General features: G+C 41.3%; 1 protein-coding gene across 10 annotated transcripts in view; it reads right to left on the reverse strand.

The window, feature by feature from the left end:
* LOC124119458 (sodium channel protein para-like) overlaps positions 1–21709 on the reverse strand; it is a 116304-nt gene extending 94595 nt beyond the window's left edge. For 9 of the 10 annotated variants that reach the window (XM_046481966.2, XM_048402891.1, XM_046482021.2 and 6 more), the window contains exon 1: positions 20729–21709. The gene's annotated coding sequence lies outside the window, so the exon portion shown is untranslated. The remainder of the gene's footprint in view (positions 1–20728) is intronic. The other variant, XM_046482028.2, reaches the window with a different exon arrangement.
* Between the last annotated feature and the right edge of the window lie 1706 nt (positions 21710–23415).

The following is a 23415-nucleotide window of genomic DNA, read 5'->3' on the forward strand; positions in this document are numbered from 1 at the left end:
TTAGTGTTAGTTTTTGTTTTTGGTATGCTCCATAGATTCTGAGTCAAATTAGTTCCAGCTTAGGAAAACAATTCAGCGACGACTGAGTGCTGATGCGTTTTTCTGAAGTCGAACCTCGTTTATCAAGACGGTACGCATAGAAATGTTATTGCCCGAAAATAATTTTGCTTAAAATTAATAATCTTAAATGTCAGGCAATGAGTGTAACAGTCACAGCCCTACAAACAACATCGTAGTTGCGTTTAAGACAACATGTTTATTACAATAGGGTAACAAACATCTCTCGACAAAATCACTGTGTCGTCAGTGTTCCAAAAATCATCACCTTCTTATTATTTATGTTTTTTGTTATGTAAGCCGAATGTAACCTTATGTACGATTCCCCTTAACCATAAGTTTGTGAAATTATATTTTCCTAAAATAAGGTTCATGTTAACGGGGGGTAGCCTAGTGGTTAAAGCGTTCTCTCGTCAAGACCCGGGTTCGATTTTCCTCATGGGTACAATGTGTGAAGCCCATTGCTGGCGTCCCCCACCGTAATATTGCTGGAATATTGCTAAAAGAGGCGTAAAACCATACTCTCTCATGTTAACGAGTTACCATGGAACATATTCCATAACGGCCACTTATATATCAGAAATCTAATGACAAATTGACATAATAGTATTTGAACCATACATACCACTTGTCAATATACCTCGTGAATATTTAATGGCAAGGGAATTTTTGTTTGGTGTCTGTCTTCCTTATTCGAACAATGGAACAATTATGATATCTCCATATACAGCGAGAATGACGAATGATAGTGTCTGGAACACGTTGAATAAACTGGTACAGTTTGATATATAGAACACGTTGAATATACCTGTAGCATTGTGATGTCTGAAACATGTCTAATAATCTGGAATACTGTCATATCTATACGATGTTGAATATATCTGTAAATTTGTGATATGTGGAAAATGTTGAATACATTGGGATATTTGGAATATAGTGATGTCTGGAACATTGTGTCACCTGAAACATGTTGAATATATCTGGAACACGTTGCATATATCTAGAACATGTTGAATATCTGCAACATTGTAAAATCTAGAACATGTTGAATATCTTCAACACTGTGATATCTGGAGCATGTTGAATATCTGCAACATTGTGATATCTGTAACATTGTGATATGTGGAACATGTTGAATATCTGCAATATTGAGATATCTGGAACATATTGAATATCTGGAACATTGTGATATCTGGAACATGTTGAATATCTGCAACATTGTGATATCTGGAGCATGTGGAATATCTGGAACATGTTTAATATCTGGAACATTGTGATATCTGGAACATGTTGAATATCTGCAACAATTTGATATCTACAACATGTGGAATATCTGCAACATTGTGATATCTGAAACGTGTTGAATAACTGCAACATTGTGATATCTGGAACATATTGAATATCTGCAACATTGTGAATCTGGAATATGTTTAATATCTGCAACATTGTGTTATCTGGAACATATTGAATATCTGGAATATGTTTAATATCTGCAACATTGTGATATCGGGAACATGTTGGCGATACCTTGATTATTGTGATATCTACAACATCGTGATGTCTAGCCAAATGTTTCCCAAATCACGGCGAGTGTCAGTAGAAATACAGAAGCTATGATATATTCTATACGTTTCTCCAATCTCTATAATGCCAAGAGATGATGCGTCGTAATATAGATAAAACATCTGTAACAATGTACTCTACCCATCGTTAACCACCCACCGCTTCTACCCATCAATGCAGTCTACCCGTACTTCGCTACCCAAGCATATTCTAAATAAGGTGTATCCCAGTTATTTTGCATTATCGACACACGGAGTGTCGGAGGGACCTTTTATTTCTCACGCTATGCCATAAATATTCAATATGTTACAATAGTTTAGAGGCACGGCGCGTGTAACCGATCGATGGTCGCTACCAAATTCAGAGCAGGGGAGAAAGGAACGGCGTTGTTCGACGGCGATGCACTGCTACCACTGCCACTATTTTTTTTCCTCCCACAGTATACATTGTTTCATGTGAGAGCTGTATTGAGTTGCCAAAGCCTGGGGGTTAGCACGGAGGAAGTGTGGAAACGTACGTCGAGGGTAGAAAACTTGTTGGCCACTTGATTGAAAAGGAACAAACACAAACTGATTATTGGCGAAGAATTGAAAAAAGATATGCTCGTTTCATTAACTCCATGAAAGTTCTCTTTGTTGACCAATTCGGTTACAAAAAGCCTACTTTTTTAACAAAGTGCCGAGTGGTGTTTGTATTGTTAATGGGTTGTATTAACATTATTGGAGGCTAGAACGAGACCAATAGTTTTGAATAAGAAGTTAAAGCGTTAATACATTATAGTTAAGGGCTGTTGGGTGATCATGGAACTCAATGTTGTAGAGTGGGATTTAGAGAGTAGAACGCGAAAACCTGCGTTCAATATTGCAACAATACCCTGAATCCTTTCATCATCGTTAATGTCAATCGTTCTGCAACGCATATGTGCTTACATAAATATATAATTACTGGGTGGAGACGGGGTCGATAATTCTAGATGTCGAGCATGACCAATTTAACAACACAAATGCATTTCAACACAGTCGACGGTATCCGGGTTCTAGCTAGCGGAGGCAGTCGGTAATATTCCCGACCAGGAATTTGTTAAGATGTATATATTAAAGGACGCAATATGTATTGAAAGGGGTGTATTTATAATAAATCTTAACACCTGTAATTGAGCCCTTTCGTTTGGACCTTAATTTTGCCGCAACAGCCTTCAAGCGTTAACATTTAGGCTGCCTAATTTCGATCATAAATTATTAAAAGTAAAAATCTAATTTATCTGCAGTACTTCTGTTGGTCTGAGCATGTGCGCTGTTCATCATGATCACTAGCTCTACACACAGTAAGCTTAAACCATCTACGTGTTGCTGTTTTTCTTTCTGCTACCACGTGTCTCATGCATGATCTGACCTACACGTTGGGAGTGCTGATAAATCTTGTGAATGCATGTTTTTTACATGCGAGGTATTCACGTTTGCATTATGATTGGCAATATATATCCGAAAGACAACCTTAAAAAATGACAAACCTAATTAGACTTGATAAAAACAAAGTCCTTTACATATGCATGGTAAAGGGGGACAATTCTGACTATGTGTGTAGGCCAAAGATAACAATAAAGCATAGCGCCGACACAGCGGTTTACCAAAGACTGACAAATTAGTGAAATGCCAACCAAATTTCTGTCACGGGGAGTGTGATCATTAATGAAAGCGGAGTGAAGATTGTGCCTCTAGACATGTTTTTTGTGACCTTTGGTTGTCGGCGATGATGTCATACCGTTGACGATGACGTCAACGACATAGCTAATGCCCCCCACTCAGTCTAATGACTACTTCCGAAATATATCGTGACTCAATAAGTTGGGTTTCGTGGGTAATGCGATCAGCACCATGCACGGTGGGGTACTTCTTGATGGAGTGATGTTGCTGTCGACAACGAAATTACGCTGCGCCTCTTCACACTTCAGCCTAAAACTATGTAACCTTGAAGAAACGTCTATCTTATATAAAGCCAAACCTTGAATGATCTTGCTGTCTCTTGACACTTCTCACTAATGCTATCTAACCTCGAGTAAACGCCAACTGTAAAAAAACCAAACCTTGAGAGATGTTGGACAGTTGGTGCCTACATGTCCGTGTTTATATTACATGCCAATACACAATCTGAAATGACGCCTTACTTGAATACACAGTACCCTTGAATAAAACCATATTTGAATTGAAGCTAAACGTGAATACACTCAGGGTATACTCACAATCCTTGAACACAGCTGATTTTAAACCTCAATGTAATAGGGAACTTGCCGAGTGTAAGGCAGCTGTTGTGAATGTTATTTTAATAAACCCTCATGTCAAATCACACACAAGGCCACAAAATAATTATTTGTTTGTTAGGGTCACAGTCTTCCTTCAACGAATAGTTTACAATGGGGAAAGCATATCATAATAATATATATTTAGATAAAATATAAACTTCCTTTAAAAAAGCCTCCTACTAGGTTAAGAACGTCAACTTAATGAATATTAACGCGTTATGATTTGTAAAATATAAACACCCTGAAACAATTAACAATACCATTTCCGAATATATTAAATAAATCACGACAGATTCGCATATATAAAATATAATACACGTATAGCAAAAACTACCGATGAACGGAGAATCAGAATCAATGTTTTATGGCACAAAGTTTTTACGGTGCACTTTTACATAGAAAATTAAACTCCAGCAGGGACCAAGTACCAGGAAAGTCGATCAATGGCTTGTTGATGTAATGATAAGATATCTAATATCCCCAACAGCATCCAAAATTAGAACAAAAAAACCGAAGTATCCGAGACCAAGGCATTGATTTTCTAAGAAAGTGTCAGAAAGTCAGAACGTCATACATTATAACCCACGTTTTATAATTATTGCTGCGCCTTGGATCCCCAAATATTCAATTTTGTTTAGAAAAAAAGAAAGAATTTGGTTATTTTGGGGTTAATTGCAACAAGGCGGGTTTTTTAATATTCCATATGCTACCTTCGATTCACAAGTGCTATTTCTGTAGTGTTCATTGAGAAGAAACGATTGGCAAGATTATATGGCCAGAATTAGACTCCGGAGTATCGTTACTTTCAGATTCTCCGCGGAAGCATCAATCAGTGCCAACACACTGTGTCTCTTCTAATCCGCCGCTTATTGGTTTTGAACATCCACTGTACATAACACTTGCGAAGGCAATGTCCCTCGTCATCGGTGTTCAGTAAATGAATCACAATGTATGTGGTATTACCATGGCGTAAGCAAGATTAGTTAACGTACACAACTCAAAGTTGAGAACCGAATTACATGGATTAAGGTAAGATGAAGCGACCATCTTAATGGGAAATGGTTGTGGCATTATATGTCATTGTGGAGCTGGGGTAGCTTTGTGGTTAAAGCGTTGGCTTGACACGCAGAAGACATGGGTTTCATTCCCATATTGGTAGAATATGTGAAGTCATTCTTGGTGTCCGCCTCCGAGGTAGGCTGGAAAATTGCTATAAGTGGTGATTAAACCAAACTCCTGATTATGCCGCTGTGTTCGATAAGGTCAAACAGAGAGCAGTATTTCTTCAGCAACCTTGTTCCTGTATTGACAAATCCGCTATATGGGATTCATTCAGTCTGGAATATTCGAGAATCGAAACTATTGCGTCAAAGGAAAAAACTATTTTGCCCTCTCTATATTCATTCTCGCTCCCGCCCAAGTGAAATGGTCAGCATCCTTTGTGCTAATGAACATGTATATTTACTGAAGAACTTTCGTCTACGTCATTGAATTCATCTTGGTTATTAAGTCAGGCACCGCTGAAACCGGAATCCTCCCACCATCGCTTACATCAGCAGACAGAATTGGTAGACCTCTTCGCAGGCATTGCCGATAATAGACAAGTACTTCTCAAAGTCATGTCTCTTTCTTACATCTGAATCATCCTTTCGCCGTGTGTTAAGAAGCGTACACATACTCAGCGCTGGAAACAGCCCCACAGCCAGACTGCTAACTTTTCAACAGGTCTGGAGACTTACATGTTCATACATGTTCCCTAATTATTATCAGTGTACACTCGCAGACGAATTTCCAGCTCAAACATTCGAATCCTTTTGTGTTTCAAAGAGTACACCTGACAGAACCGTTATACATACAAAGTTACAAACCCCATTACTTTAACCATGTGAGTCGCTCTGCATAAAATGAACATACTTTTTATCCGAACTCATTTGATCCCCTCTATACTATAAACGTCAATGCCAGAGATTAAACGACGAAACAGTTTCCATTGGTGTAAACGGCAAAAAGAACGGTGATAAATATATGAATGGATCACTGACTGATGACACCAGGTGTCCTAAAGGGTCAACACTCCTGATCCTTTGACATGGTACAGTGCGATGCTATTCCGCCTCAAGCCACTGACAATAGATGCTTCCAGAGCATCCCCGCAACCACCATCACGTCTAACGCAAATAGAGTCTCTCTCTGCGACACACGGCGGCCGTGTTTCTAAGCAACTCCATGCGAAATTCATGTATTCTGTCGACTCTCGCAGAAAGGGAATAAATAATTGAAAGAACATGGATCCTTATAGGAATGGTAGCCAGAGAGAAACAGCACCCAAGCGTGATGGAGCTGCAGAAACAGAAAGCATTCAGGCCTTGTTCTTACTGTGAGGGATCCGCTCGCTCGTCATGGCTCGTATCTGCGTCAACAACGACAGCAGGTCCACCAGCATTAGATTCTACTGGAAGGAAAATCCATATAACATTGTATGGATTCCTGCGGTTTGGCATAGCCATGTATATCACCACTCGATAAGTAATTCCCAAACTATGGTGTTACAATATGTGCCTTGAAATCGATGAAACCATGGACTACCGCATATAAGCCATGCGTGATGGGCTCGTCAATTTCTAGAATCTTAATGCGATTATGACGCGAATGAATCATCGAGAGGGCTTGTGTTTCATGTTCAAGTTCATTAGACCTCGCTGTACATACACGAAGGGCACAGAAACCTGAAAATGGAAAGGACTACATTGCCTGAGCACAACATCTGCAAAATTCCCAGTTGCAATGCCCTAGACGAATTATATAATATATTATGAGGTCATTTGATCTCGAAAATATGTTAAAAATGAAATGTGTGTTTCCTTTTGTGGTTTCATGTAATAATTTAACATCATTAGAAAAATGAATAAGTAGTCGTCTTGTTCGAATTCGAAATTTTTTGTCATAATAATTAGTAACATGTACAACAATAACAGGATGTTCAAACAACGCTTTATATAACATGATGTCCATGGGTCTTCAAGTAGCTTCGCAAAGCTCATAAGCAACATCAACAATTAAACGTTTAGAACCTTGCCCGAGGCCTCTGAAGATAGTAATAACTATTTAGGGATGCTGACACCCACAAAATACAGATATACAACTAAAGACAGGATTCGGAAAAGAGAAACCAAAACATAAAGTAAGGTGCTGAAAAATCCGCGACATTCTGTACAATATGCTTCACTTAAGGAGACCAACTTCTAATATCCATAAAGTATTTCAATTTCCAAAGGTGGACAGTTGTTTTGCAACATTGCAGGACTGTGTGACTTAATAATAGCTAAATGTGCTGGAACTGCGACGCATAATGGTAGTTTATTGACAGTTTGGATAAAGGCGCCATTTCAATGCCCCTCATTTAATCACTGTTCAGTGAATATTGCGTTCTTCCCCCCACACTCAACAATGGTGTTGTGTAGCTACGTCAATTGATTCAGGTTTGAGAGAGATCTGTAGCCACAATATCAGGGAGCATTGCACCATGAGGATTAATGTAGTTTGTAGTGAAATGTCATCAGAGCTACAGAAGACTTGTGTGAAAGGTTGACTGGAGCAAGATAGATTGGACAGAAGGGTGACGTGGAAAAGGGATATGTTCCTGGTTATGGCAGTAGGATGTTGAACAGAACGGTGAAGGTAACGATGCAAAAGAATGTCAAGGAAGAGGTGGAGTGGCAATGAAAGCGAGACAGGATGGCGTGAAAGATGCAGATAGGTAGCGTGAAAGAGAATAAAACAGTGTCATGAACGACCAACAAACGTAGGATAGGTGCGGATAAATACAATATGGATATTTAGGGTGAAGTGAAAGAGTGACAGAAGGATGAAGTATATTGGTGATAGAAAGATGTCAGAAAGATGGCAAATACAAGGAATAAGTGAAGACATGAAAGAAGGATAACATTAGATGCAGGCCTCAAGGAACAATTTTCAACACCCAACGATAAGTAAACAATGTACATGTTAAGGTTGGTGGTCAGTCTGTGTTACTATAATTGTTTTTCACCATCAGGAGTCGTGTTATTTTTTCTCCTGATCTGGATACAAAATCGTAAGAATATAAATTACAAATAATCGTCTTCTTAACACATAATTCAAATTAACAGCAATACTCCTTTCCCTTGGGCTGAATACTTTATGCAACACGTATTCTAACCTTCAATAGATTCCGATACAGTTCATCGTTTTACGTTTAGAATATGTCTCACTAAAAATAGCATCATTAACCGCAGAATTTAATGTAATATAGTAATCGGTAATCACAAAGAGGGTTTCACAGAGCAGCCTATTCTCCAGAGGTCTGTCAGGACGGTTAAACAGAGCCAGCCGACACGACAGATGCGTGGATGACGCAGGTAGTTCCACATCGAAATACAGACAGCTGCTAGAAGGGGATGCCGAATCAGTAATGGGAGAATGTGTTTGACTGGTGCAGAGTGGGAGTGTTGGGGAGAGTCTCTCTTCGTGACGCCCACGCTCGACTTTCCCGCTGACACGTTCAACAACAGGATCACAACAATGTCAGAGGGGTAGAGTTCTGTAAATACGAGCATCTACCTCAATTCTCTTGATTACCACGTGGATTATCTAATAGTTATCCAACATCTCCTAATAAACGTCTCCACATAAAGGTGACGATGCTGCCTTTCTTGAATAATATGCAATGAAAGGGTACTGTTTTCTGACTAATTACATATTCCTACCAGCAACCCTAATGAGTAAAGGTGCTCCGCACAAAACCCACAAACAATGAATGCTCGAAGTTTTGCCTCACACAAGGTGAATTTGATTAAAGAATGAATTCGTGACGTGACGACAGAGGACAAAGGTCATATTATCAATCTCCAGCGTCTCGCTGATGAACAGTCAAGCAACGCCATCTTTGTAGCAGTGCACCAATGGGGATGCAGCAACTGATCCCCCTTGTACAGAGTAGGTCTGGATATTGATCCGTGTAAGGGGGACGATGGAGAGGGGGGAGGGGGGAGCGCATCCAGCCACAGGGGCAAGATGAAGAAAGAGCTCGATAATGTCCATGCGGACATCGAAACATGACGCAAGACTCTTGCCTGTGGTAGGTAGCCGTTTGCATCATTTAGAGAATAATGCAAGCTTTCTAGCACGCTGTGGGTGACAGGGTCGCGGACTGTCGGCCCTGGTTAAGACTGCATCGATGACGACAAACTGATGCAATGAATAAGTAATATGATCTCAAGATATCCTCGCACTTCTTCCAAGAACTGAACATGCCCTTTTCAGACTTCTTTTATATTTACCATTGTGAGAGTGTCACAAAACCCAGGTGTTTGGTACGTTAGATTTTACAGTTGTGGATTTGAGAAATGAATATATAACGGGAGTGTGCCACGGAACGTTACTGACGTCGTAAAATATTCATTCCGTTATTGTAAATGCTGTGCTTGACAAAGAAAATATGACAGCTGTGAATGGCAGGGAGTGTTATCAACCCACCCACTTTTACGTATGTGAAGTTCCGTCATCATAGCGTAAAAGGAGACATTGAGATACATCATAAATAATATTCAGGAAGGATTACATGCAGAGTGGGTGTGATGTTATTTGTATTTACTGGGAGTTATTAACGAATGTGTAGACACAATGAACAGGATCAATAAAGTAAGCAAGTATGCATAGTCAAGAAGGGGATTGTGTGCCCGGGGTTTGGGGATGGGGGGGGAGGGGGGGGGGGGGGGGGGGGTATAGTGACAGAGTATTTTTTCACTGCTGCTGCGATCTTCTTGGGCGCTCCAGCAACAACCGACTGACTATAATTCGTGTGTACATTTTGTTTGTATGGTTTTTTTGGTCATCTGAGCGTGAACCTTTGGGAAACCAGAACAGTTTATGAGGCTATCATGCACGTCCACTGAACACTTGTTTTGTTTTGGAAAATCATAAGAGTTTTTTAAGGACTAAAAAATATATTTCAAAACCACCCGGCCAATTTCGTCCCTGAGTAAATAAATTAGCATGAACATTAAAGATAGAAACTCCTTACACCAGCAGAAAAAAAGATGCACAGATTGTTTGGGGGAGCTGCAGTTATCTCCTCGAATATGTTACTTCAATAACATCAATAAATATGCCCTGGTCATGATGTGATGAATTATATGTCTCCGTTTCTCAAGATTGGACAACATGAACGCCATGTCTGATTCGCGCTGCAGCTATATGTAACATTTTGATTCTCAATCTTATGATGGTGCAGATGTTGAAAAGTACCTGTATCCAATCACATATTTAGTTATAGTTATTTTTATTTATTACATACAGTGGAAGAGGAACTGAGGAAGGAAGTCGATGGCGATGTTTTGGGACTGACTATTTGTAGTGGGGAGAACAGACCATACTCTGCTTCAATCAGTGGAACTAGATTGGACCTACATCACAAAACAAGCCAAGTCTAAAGCATCTGCCATGGGATTAATGACAATATTGAATTATGTACCATTGCTTTAATCTCCCTTGCACAAACGCTGAAACTCTCTTGGAACATGTTCATGTTTCTGAACGTGAAGCATAGGCATGTTCCAGATGTGCATCTATGAGGATGGGTCCATAAACTATTCTTCCCGGTACTGCGCCAGTAGATTACTGAAATCCAGCATCACTTTATGACAATCAGAGATGAGATGACACCCTGTTACTAAATCGTAGCGGTTGATATACATCATAAAACTCATCCCAACCATCTCTCCAGACGTGGAGGCACCAGGCTATCATAACGGCGCAGGACCTGCTGGGGTAGAGTGTCTTAAGCACTCCCTTGCTACTCATGAGATTACCATCTCTCATTCAGGCACCTAGCAACACAATTACTGTATCATGCACCCCCGCAAGTCGACAAAGATGTCATGACATATTAAGATTCCTTTGACTGTCACTTGGGCATTTCGTCGGCGACTTCATTCTGGCTTAGCAACCAACGCGGCCCGTGTGTGAACTTCATACATACTTTCACCCACAGCTAACAACCTAACCTCCACATTTAGCTCCCCCATCACAAAACCATAGTGACTTATGCACTTCTCCTCATCGCTGCTCAACCAATGTCCCATGGTATTCAGGCACCTAGCAACCGCCATGTTGGTTTATGCACTCCCAACCGCTGAGCAACCACTATGTTCTCAAGAGACACGATGTTTCATCGCGATAATTTGTTTAAAATCGATGCGGACTATTGCATTGGTGCTAGTGGGTCTGGCAGCGACCCCCTTGGGCGCTCCGGCAACAACCGCCTGACTATAATTGGTGTGTACATTGTGTTTGTATGGACAAGATAAGATCAATATGCGATGGCCAGGCGTGCATTGTTTAACTTGGAACGCAGACTCATGACTCGCGGGCCACGGGACGAGCAGGTATCTGAGACCTGTGATCCTAATTCATACATCTACAGGAACTGTACGGTCTCACAACATGAGCGCCAGGTTCAGTTGGAACTGGAATTTCAACGCGTGCATGAACGAGCAGGATTCCGACATTGGTTATGCAACAAGATCCGATAACAATGCACCGAATCCCAGAATATCCTCATCTGTTAAGCAGGTGACGTCATGGTCGATGTAGGTGTACTGGAAGGCTATGCCATAGAGGCACAGACAGGTTCATCGTTGCGTCCATCGCAATTGGACAGATATTAGAGCATATTATCACCTACCTCATTAGTAGCCATTTTGGCAACGGCGGGGCATGCCTTCGTAATGTCAAACTGATTTTAATGCTCCACAACAAGCCAGACATACCTGCTGTGAAAGAATACACTTGAGTGTCCTATGCATGTCATGCAATTACGGACCGCCTCCGTTTTCTAGTGGTAGAGCGTCCGCCCGGAGAGCGGAAGGTCCGGGGTTCGAAATTTCGGAATTTCAACGCGTGCATGAACGAGCAGGATTCCGACATTGGTTATGCAACAAGATCCGATAACAATGCACCGAATCCCAGAATATCCTCATCTGTTAAGCAGGTGACGTCATGGTCGATGTAGGTGTACTGGAAGGCTATGCCATAGAGGCACAGACAGGTTCATCGTTGCGTCCATCGCAATTGAACAGATATTAGAGCATATTATCACCTACCTCATTAGTAGCCATTTTGGCAACGGCGGGGCATGCCTTCGTAATGTCAAACTGATTTTAATGCTCCACAACAAGCCAGACATACCTGCTGTGAAAGAATACACTTGAGTGTCCTTTGCATGTCATGCAATTACGGACCGCCTCCGTTTTCTAGTGGTAGAGCGTCCGCCCGGAGAGCGGAAGGTCCGGGGTTCGATCCCCGGCCGCGTCATACCAAAAGACGTTAAAAGATGGTACTAAAGGGGCTAAAACAAGGACTGGTCGGCTCGGAGTCAGTATACTGTGTCTGAGTGGGGTATTCATGTTAAACTGCGGCATGGTATCTCAGTGAGCTAGCACTATAAATCGGCATCAGTCCGGACTAGTACAAGCAGCCACACAAACACACACACGTACATGCACGTCGCTATATAAGTGCAATAATCTTGGACGCGACGTTAAACCCCATTTCACCTCATGCAATTACAAATGCATAGTGCAACTTTGTATGCATTCACGTAAGGTCATCCACCAGAAATGACAACTTTATGAGGACTAGGCTCGAAGAAGACACTGACTCCTAGTTCACACATTGTTGAATGATGTGCCCCCTCAAAGTGTCGCCGCGCCTTGTAGGTAGGGACAACGGATATAACCACATCTACAGAAATGGCGGTTCACAACCTAATTTCTATTACTTCCAGTAGACTCGTGAAGATCCGGGGTAGAATCGGTCTACAGCAATCCATGCCTTCCGTAAGAGGTGACCATGATTGTCGTAAGAGGCGACGAATGGGACCTGCTGGTCAGGCTTGCTTACTTGGTTGATGTCATCGTATCCCAATTGCGTGGATCGATGATCATGATGTCAATCACACTGGATTGTCTGGTCGATTATTTACAGACCGCCGTCATATAGCCGGAATATTGCTGAGTGCGGCGTTAAACAACAAACAAACAACAAAACTTCCAGTTTGTTATTGTGTGCAACATTATTCGATATTTAGCCAGGAATCACAAAGCCAGTTATGTGAACACCAGTCACACACGTTTTGGTCATTACTATGCCCATGTATACATACATAATATGAATAGCATTACATTTTCCCATCTCTTTGGTGAGAATAAAACTAACTGATACATTGCGGATTCAAGGAGTGACATTAACATCCTTATCAAGTGATGATTTCCGATTCAAACTCATGATTTATTCGGTATCTTATAGTCATTATCCACTTACAGAATGTACAAACTATACGCGCTAACAGTGCATCTGCACTATTGTGAGTCATCAGCTATATATATAACAGTAATGACCGACTTGAGGAGAGATATTCCGATTTTAATCGTTGACGTGAAACATATGTCGTGCATAATTAAAAGAACTGTCCAAGCGTGTTCCTTAATCCCCGAGAATGGGCGACGCTTTGCCCAAGCCCCGTTATTTCGAAATGAGTGTTACGCATTCCCCAGTTTTGCAATTCACTAATCTGCGCAATCCCTTGGAGTGGGCAAGCAAAGCTTATACATCTGGATAGTGATTATTAGAATACAATGGGATCCATGCGTATCGGTTTGCAATACCTCATACATACCTAAACACAATATACCATAGATAGTACATAGAATAAGATAATATCTCCAATAAAAGCTTCAGCACCGTGTACACTCGAGAAGATCTGGGTTAGAATTGGTCTTCAGCAACCCATGCTTGTCGCAAGAGGCGACTACCGGGATCAGGTGGTCAGGCTCGCTGATTTGGTTGATGCATGTCATCGTATCGATGCTCATGATATCAATCACTGGATTGCCTGATCCAGACTCAATTATTTACAGACCGCTGTCACATAGCTGGAATATTGCTGAGTGCGGCGTTAAACAACAAACAAACAAACAAACAAACAAATCAGCATCGTGTAACTAATGCTTCATGAAGTCACCTGTTTGCAAAGTCGCCTGCTGGGAGTATTGTCGTCTGCTTCCACACATAACATTAAGTCTGTACATATGTACAGTGCTTCTGTGACACTTCAGAAGACATACTATAGGCTAGTACATCTGCCACAGACACGCTGTTTGGTAATAAGGAATACCAATCCAGACGTGTTTCTGTTTATTTGTGTTTATTTGTGTTTATTTGTATTAAGTATCGAGTGAAAACTGACAGTTCACGTGGCTGTGGTGTGGACGTGACGGAGCTTTCGAAGTCTTGTTAGCTCAAGGTTGTACCCGTTTTATGTTAGAGGGAACTGACATACATATGTTATTTATCCAACAATGGTTTGTATAGGTCATTAACACACCCCATCAACAAGGAATGTTTTTTGTGCACAGACTATCAACCGCTCTGAGTGCGCGTTTCGTTAGTATAACTGTTTTTGTCATTCGGACAATGAATTAAACCGAATTACAAAACAAGCAATATTAACATGTAAACTAAAGCGACGTAGCCCTTTCAATAATCATTAGCAATATCTGTTGAAAGCAGAGTCCATCGTATTATTCAGGGGTGGTGGGGTCGCTTAGTGGTTAAAGCGTTCGCTCGTCACGCCGAAGATCTGGGTTCGATTCCCCATATGGGTACAATGTGTGAAACCCATTTCTGGTGTCCCCCGCCGTGATATTGCTGGAATATTGCTAAAAGCAACGAAGAGCCATGTTCATTCATTCACCCACTGTACAATTCCGACTATGTCATAACCATGTGTTCTATGAATCACCATCGAATAGTGAATAGGGGTCGTGAAAAGGTGAGCGTATCCTCAACTCCCGAGGGACTATTGACCACGGTAAGAGCTGACCAGATTATTATAAGTGGTTACAGTATGTGGAATGATTATTGCTCAGACTATTAACCACGGGTTTGCCTAGTCCAGATCCGATTATGCACGGGTTATCGTAATAAAGTCACAAGTCCTAACTGCTACACCGAGCAATGTTATTTGGTGGTTCACAGAATAACTGTTACTTCTAGCCTGAATAAAAATTAATTTTAATCATGGATTTCTTTACTTGAAGCTATTTCATTTGAAACTAAAACACCCGCAGATTACTAACAACGTCTCCATGAAAATACACTCTAAGAATTCCGTCACAGACCGGTAACTTTAATTATGTAAAAGTATCATGATGCCTAAAAAAGTAATAATTCTACAACATAACAATGTCTGGTTTAGATGTGAAATTCCGTTACATGTATTTTTGCAGCGAAGACAAACAATTAAGTAACCTTCACCTTCAGACAAGAAAAACAAGCAGACGACACATGGTTAAGAGGCGGTGACTAATATGGGAGCCTAAACGCTAATAATGAGAGATTACAGACATGGCCCTTCAAAGCGTCTCCCTGTATTTAGTATTCCATCATTAGAACATTTCAGACGTTTGTTGGTGATGAGGAATATAAAATATACCAATGGGTCACAATTCTAGGTTTGTTTCATAGGGCTATAGTTAATCTGTCATGTCGGTGACAGATAAACTATAGTCAAACGGAAAAATCGGGTGTTCATTAACTTTTTTTCAGTGGTCTATTAAAAAAACGTCAGTCGACAGAACCTTCGAGAGAGAACATGTCATTGTTCACTGAAGGAATTAGAAGAATGGTTCGCCAACAGCGGGTGTCATCAATGATTTTCAGTGGTCCATTCATATGCATTAGCTATTTAGCCTCTTACGTACAATAGAATCTGTTTCGGCAGATAATTATGACGTATCATATTATGTCGTTGACGTTTCGCACTGCAATGTAATGATGAATACTATTATATTAGATAAAGTATTACAGTTGAAAAGGCGGGGAACGCGGTTTCTGAAGCTGCTGGGGTAATCAGGAATGTTTTCAACTTTAGTGAAACCCATGAGTGCGGGTATGATGCTGACAAACACAGAAAAAAAATCGGGGCGGATCTGGGATTCGAACCCACGGTCCTTGGTTTCAGCTCACCGCCCCCCACCCCCAGTCGCATTGGAAGAAGGATATATTACAAGCTTGATCTGCGACGTAAAAAGTCGTGGGGTACAGCTGAGTTGTTTTAGCCGATGTTACGCCAGAAACTCATGATCGTGGTTCAAATCCTTGTTCGCCCTAATCATATTTCTAGGTTTGTCAGCACCATACCCGTACTCATGGTCAAGTTTAAGGCCTGAACCCCGTTCCACAAAGCGGTCTTAGCGCTAAGTCGGTCGTAACTCCCATTCTTTATCACTGACTTACGACAGTCGTAGCGCTAAGATGGGTCCCTGGACCCCGTTCCACAAAGCGATCTTAGCGCTACGACTACCGTGGGCCTGTTAAAGTATGGCAGTTACGATCATGTTAGTGCTAAGATCACTTTGTGGAACGGGGCTCTGCTTCTTCCCACATCAAGCTGACACATCGTGATATAACTGAAACACTGCGTCAAACCAAACTCACTCACTCACTCAATGAGTTCCACACTCATTCAACTTTTTTCATTTGTCATTTATAAATATCATTACGTAACATTTGTCAATCATTAGAGTGAGTGAGTGAGTGAGTTGGGTTTAACGCCGCTTTTACCAGTATTCCAGTTATATCGCGGCGTCTCAGCTTAAAGTGGGAGGAAAGCCCGAAGTGATGCAGGTCTCAGACGTTTACCACTTCGGTGAAACCCACGGGCACGGGTATGGTGCTGACAAACCTAGAAACATAATTGGGGCGAACCGGGATCCGAACCCACAATCATAGGTTTCTGGCGTGTCCAAGGGACGCAACTCTGCACAGCGAATCGCGGCGCCTTAGACGACTGGGCCACCCGTGCCCCCGTCAATCATTAGAGTTTGTTTTATCGCATATAATGTCATGTCAATTTCACTCGGTGTTTCAGTTCAACACACACATGGATAATGAGACTAAGGCATACGGACGCGTACATTTCTGATGTTGATTTCAGCCAGACTTTCAACTCTGACTGGAACGTGAGCCCGTAATGTCACGTATAGGTTACACGAATGAAGCGATAATTACTCTCGTAACCTACATCGCCTCTATTGACTCATTTAGTAATGCCACCAACAATGACCCTGTTGCGCATGTGCGTATGCTACAGATGTGTAATTAGTGAACAATCAGCTTCATTTAGACTCACAGTAACGTTGCGATGATAGCCTTTGAAGCCATGCATGGTTCACTATGAAGCTATTTCAATTTGAAACAAATTCTTATTAAGGTCCTTATTGCAACTACTGGTAGCCCTCAATGTGAATAGATAAAGTTTTTTGTCGCGTTGTCGATAACCCACAATAGATGTCTTAGAGGTAATGCATACACTCTTTCAGGGCTGTTAAGAGACAAACATCGGCCCTCATGATGGATAGATATGAGTCATCTATATTAAATGATACTCAACTGAGGAGGCGTCGTGTCTGTAATTGCTCTGACGGGGAAATATAGGTTCGATTGCCTACAGCGGTAGAGTGATATTGTTTCAGTAGAAAGTGTTTCATAATGCTAAAAGGCAACATTAAAGTTACGTACAAATTCAAATAATGTTTTTGTTGCGACAGCTGACATAGATGTTGTAGAAGGACCAATGACATATATTGAACATATGTCACGGCCGACGCTTATATAACCTACATACCCTGTTTCATCTACTTGAAACACTTTGATGCCCAGATTGAGGGCAGCGCTGTGGAAAACACGGGCCCTTATCCTGGATAGTAGCTATGGTCCGGGTTAGAACAGGTCTTCAGCAACCCATGCTAGCCGTACAAGGCGACCATGCTTGTCGTAAGAGGCGACCAACGGGACTGGGTGGTCAGGCTCGCTGACTTGGTTGATGCATGTCATCGTATACCAATTTCGTGGATCAATGATCATGATGTCAATTACTGGATTGTCTGGTCCAGACTCGATTATTCAAAGGCTGACGTCATATAGCTGGAATAATGCTGAGTGCGGCGTTAAACAACAAACCAAAACACAATCGAGGCTATCCTCGCATACAGCTAAAGCCGTTTGTAGCATGTACCTGATTCATTACAGCCGACCTATTCAACCATTAATAAACACATATCTTTCATGCTTTGCTGATCATAAATCCATAGTTTCAAACACAAACAATACAACAAGTGTATATGGTTATCGTATCGATTTTAAGAGAGCGTTTCATAGATACAAAGGAATCAGCCTTTTGAATCTTTGGACGTTAAGGCAAATGAGCCAATAACGATTTCCATGTGATCATATGTGAAACATATGTCTCCGAATTGAAAAAAATAACTCTATGATGTGTAAATAAACGTGTTCTGGTGAATGCACGTACATTAAAATTATCTATAATTTGTCAATATATGTTTATGCCTAAAATCGACCATGAATGATGTTTCATGTTAATACTTGACTTACAAGTAAAACTATTTCCAACATATTTGAAATACCCGGCCTGATTGATTTGTGTGTGTCCTGACAATTGAGTGACAGAAATGAGACTGCTATTGATTCGCCTAGAATATGAGTGAAGCTAATTACATTCCACAAGATGATCCCCAGTGGCAAAATTACGGTCACACCTGTCTCGCTGGATGTTGACGCATGTGAACTAGCGCCAGCAGGTGTTGCACTGGCAACGACATATTCCACGCTTCCATACGTGAGGGTTCGCGGATTCAAAATATGAGTAACGTTAAGGATTCAAAATATGAGTAACGTTAATAACCCCTTTGTGTTCACAACGAAACCTCGTTAACCCTGACATCACTGTTGATGTATACGTTCTTATCAGTTCGGTATGTGCGGTGTCCGGATTGTCAGCGTTGCATTCAAGTCGTACCTTATAATTATTTAACATCACATGGCAGCGTCCGTTATGCACAGTGGGTCCATTTCAATTATTAATAACAACAGTTAGTTGATGTTTAAAGTAACCGTGCTGTTATCTTACAGCAATGCTAGGGCCCTCTTGCACAAAGCGATCTTAGCACTACGACTATTGTAAGGCTATGTTAAAGTATGGGAGTTACGATAATCTTAGCGCTAAGATCGTTTTGTGCAAGTGGCCCTGGTCTGAAGGTAAAATTAAATGTAACATGTATAACTATTTAAATAAATAATGAGATCAAATAACTGATTTTCTTTCAATGAATATTAAAAGAATGGAGGTATATATTAACCATATATTTAAACAAATTATTAGCAAAAGAAGAGAAATGACCGAAAATCATCCCATTGAAGAAAAAGCATATTCATTTATAAAATGAAAGAGTGAATGAAGAACAGCAAAAAAATGTCTGTTAAAATATGACTTTGAAAGAAATACCGAGCAAAGAAGCTGCTTAAGTTTTGAACGTTGACATTGAGGGTTCAATTCCGGTGTGCATGCTAAGTTGGCGGAAGTGGAAGTCCTCCCAGTAATATTTCAACATAAATAGTGTCTTCTTATTACAGCAACACTGTCTTCTACCCAACTGGTCATGAAGAACAGTGACCGTATGCTTCAATAAGCCTACACATCAACGCGGAAACATCATTTCCGAAGTATTATATTCGACATCCAAGCATCATATTCCTAATGTAAAAGAGCGGTCCAGATGGCACGAATCAGTAACCATGAAATAAATAAATAATAAATTACATATTACAAATACTGACTGTAACATCAGTGGGTTGTGGGTGATGTTTCAAGGGCGTGAAAGGGTACAGGGAACAAAGGCTCGGCGTGTGGCCATTATGCGCTGCCCCCCGGTGTCGCCGACTGTCGGCTGTGTACGAACCGCCTTGCATACACGGTGCTGTTGCATTACGTAGATACAGAGTTTGCAAGCAAGCGCGATCAATACGGGGTTTGTCTGAACATGTGGTGAAGGGCACCAATATCTCTACTGATGCCACTTATATTCCGAAAGGAACAGAGTCCCGTTTGCTGGAGCTCAGACCTCGTCTGTTCCACATCGGAAGAACTTTGACTTCCCTTGGGCAAGATTATCCCATTGGGTGACACCGAGTTAATGATCCGGGATCCGCTCCACTGAACATGTCCATAACCCGGTTTATCCATCTGGCCACATCGGTCAGTCTAACGGACCGGCCACGTGGCAGATACCGTTATGGATCATACAGTATGATCTGTGCTTCTGGGTTTGTCCTTTTCATGGTTTATATATTTACTGGTTTGGTTCCAGGACCACGACCAGGAACTCCAAGGAATAGCCCAACCTCCCTCCAAACCTCAAGAGACCTCTGTCTCTTAAGAGAGTTTGGTCGAAGAGGAGTGTATGAATTATGAAACACTGCATCTGTGATGATGAAGGTTGGGGGGTAGTTTCAATCATTTGCTAGGTCACGTGAGCTTGTGTGACTCTACCCCTAGGCTGGACCTCACCCCTTATTTTCGTGCCGTACACGCTAACCGCGTGTCTTACTTAACCCATCGGAAGTTAGAAGCTTCTAGTAAAAAATCGACATAAATAAACCGAGTAAATAATTCAGCATGGGGCGACAATGAATCATCCATATTGTTAATTGAGGTCACAAAAATTCTGACCCTTGCACATACAGAAACAAAGTGCAGCTTGTGTCTGATAAGGTGTCATAATTAGCAATTCTATACTGAAAAATGATGCGTTGTGCGGCTGAGAGCTCAAAGTGTTATATAATCATCAGTACAGATGTACCTATTCCTTAAAGATGTGCTTCGCTGAAATTTGTAAAGGAACATCCACCTACCTGTCGCCGAATAAGTCTATAGCCAAGCGAATACACAACACGAACGATCACAGCCCATGCACCGTTCACTGAACACCGTTGCTGTCATTCAGCCGCCATTTTGTCTCTCGCTGCCTCCATTACTCGTTTCGATGTATTGGACGAAATTCCGCATTCACAGCCCAAACTCGAGGCTTTGGTGACACAGGTGTGGGAGAACGGGTAGCTAGTACCCCAGTAACGGCACCGCAAGAAGCTTCCAGAACACTACACCGACCTGTAGATGGTAACAAGCTCTTCCAGCAGTGAGACAGGCTCGCAGAATCTGAAATCTACCTCCTGGTGGAGCTCCAGCATATAAAATGAGAAAATTATTGATTTTTCGCTTCGGCGCTCTGACGATGGAACAAGTGTAACAGATTATTTAGAAAAACACGCGGATATACGGAAATTTCCGATATTTGGAGTTGTTGCTATTATCCTCGTTAGCACCTGAACTGTCGTCGAACAGGCACCGAGGCTGAGTTAGATTACCGTGGCGGCACGGGGGGCCGGGGCAACAACGTCGTACCACCCGGGTTATATGCATTCACCCAAGCTAGCTAAAGGCGACACCGTCCGGCGTCAGTCCTCAGGTGGGTCCACAGCCCTATACAGTTAGTGAACGTTGCTGGTTCCTAGTGTTAAGTCATCCTACTGTCCTTCAACAGTGGATTGGGGCGCGTGTGCAGACGTTGAGATGAACGCGACTCCGAGAAAAGTCCGCTTGTTTCTACAGCCCCGGATGTGCAGTGAGAAAGAGGCCAAATGATATATTCATGTCGTTCAGCTGACGGTAGGATTGATTATAATGCATAGACTCCGTCCATAGTTAAACTTGAATGGACGATTAGGCCCTGTGATTTTCAACACAGTATACAACGAACCCTGGCTCGTCAATTGATCGAAGTAACAAATTGTCCTATTAGCGACTGCAATTATATTCCCAGCCATTCAGCAGTCGGAGAGGCCATGCTGTCGGCTTCTGTCGGCTGCTCTACGACTTGTTGTCAAACGATGCTGATGATGTAATGCTTCTATGACGCCATTCATGTGATACAATCTACTAACGACTCCGCATCTGTTCGCGTGCTACCGTATTGAATGGCAATAAAAGTTTGGCGATGATAGAGAGACGTTACTGGCTCTAACCACTTTCTTGAATTGTTCGTTTTCAAATTACGTACATAATTAGATTGTCACTCTTCTGATTTTGTGAACTTTTTAAAAAAGGAGAAACTTTTTTTCAATTGCTGAAAAAAATCACCGATGATGACTGTTGCTGGGGTTGATTATTGTTAAATCATTACTAATTCATTTGTGATTGTCTCCTATGGGGAGTATAGGTCCCCATGACGTGTTATAGTGCCATAACGGTACTCATCTTTGTGATATGGTACATATCTCTATTCCAAGGTCTCGATAGGATACACAATACGACACATGGAATTCGTCAGTTTGAGGAATATCAAAAGTTGTAAAAAGTAGCCTCAGTCAAATGTTTTAGTAGATTTGAGTCAATTAACAAAACATTAGTTTGAGACTTATTGTACATACAAACAAAAAGTAGTGATTTCATCATGTATGTACATTCAACATGTCTCCTGCATCAAGGTACTCTTTCGCTTTGAAAGCATGGTAGAAAATCTGCATCACCTTGGGCTTTTCTGCCACATCGAGGTGACACGCCGTGAAATTACTAAAAATATAGTTAAAACCAACCCACTCACTCTAGTGTATAAACTGCCGGGCAAGAGAAAGTATACACTTGAAAATTGGATTTGACCAAATGTTATCAAAACGGTACAAGGCTTAATGTCTGGTATCTGGGAACCAGCTTAAACTGACCATGACAAGACCTTGTTCACTCTTCTTATTACATCACTTTTGAACAGCCATGTTTTGCTTGTTTCATTATTAATCATCACCAAACATGGGGGTAGTTTCCTTGTGTCGTTTTGTATCGTTTTGTATCGATGCATGGTCTGCCAATAAGATACTCGACTACTCGACCGTAACCGATTTTTACCACGCATCGAACAGTGAATCATCACACCCGTAGACTAAAATGAAACTTGATTGAGACCAGATGGTAACGTTAAGTGACTTGTCAGAGTGTGTGTGTGTGTGTGTGTGTGTGTGTGTGTGTGTGTGTGTGTGTGTGTGTGTGTGTGGTAGTGTCCCGTTTCTATGGCAATCAGCCGTTTGTTCATCTTCCCTGCACGTACGTAAGGTATAACTGTACATGAACTTGTGATCTGACAGTACAAGTAATACGCCGTGAAGAGTTGCACCTCATAGGTGTGCCAGGATCCGCTTATTATGAGTTTGGATCCTATATCCGTCCTGATTATGAGTGTGGTATAAAGATACCATTGCAGTGCTAATGCGTTCATTACAGTGTTACAGTATTCATGGTTACCACAGTGATGAACGTCAGGACCTGTACCGTGTTACAGTAACCTTCCCTCCAACATAAGAATGACATGCCGCAACTTTTTTTTGTATCATTATCAAATGTATTCATATTCTGACTAAAAAAGGTTACCCTTCAACACTTCCATGTTTTGGACTGTACTATAGGCTATTATTAAGTTTCATAACAACTAAAAGAAATATTCCGTCACTTTAAATACGTTTTGGTGCTGGTCATTAAGAGTCCTTATTAT

Source organism: Haliotis rufescens, unplaced genomic scaffold (genome assembly GCF_023055435.1).
Source record: "Haliotis rufescens isolate VD_foot unplaced genomic scaffold, xgHalRufe1.0.p SCAF_3, whole genome shotgun sequence".
Lineage (NCBI taxonomy): Eukaryota > Metazoa > Mollusca > Gastropoda > Lepetellida > Haliotidae > Haliotis > Haliotis rufescens.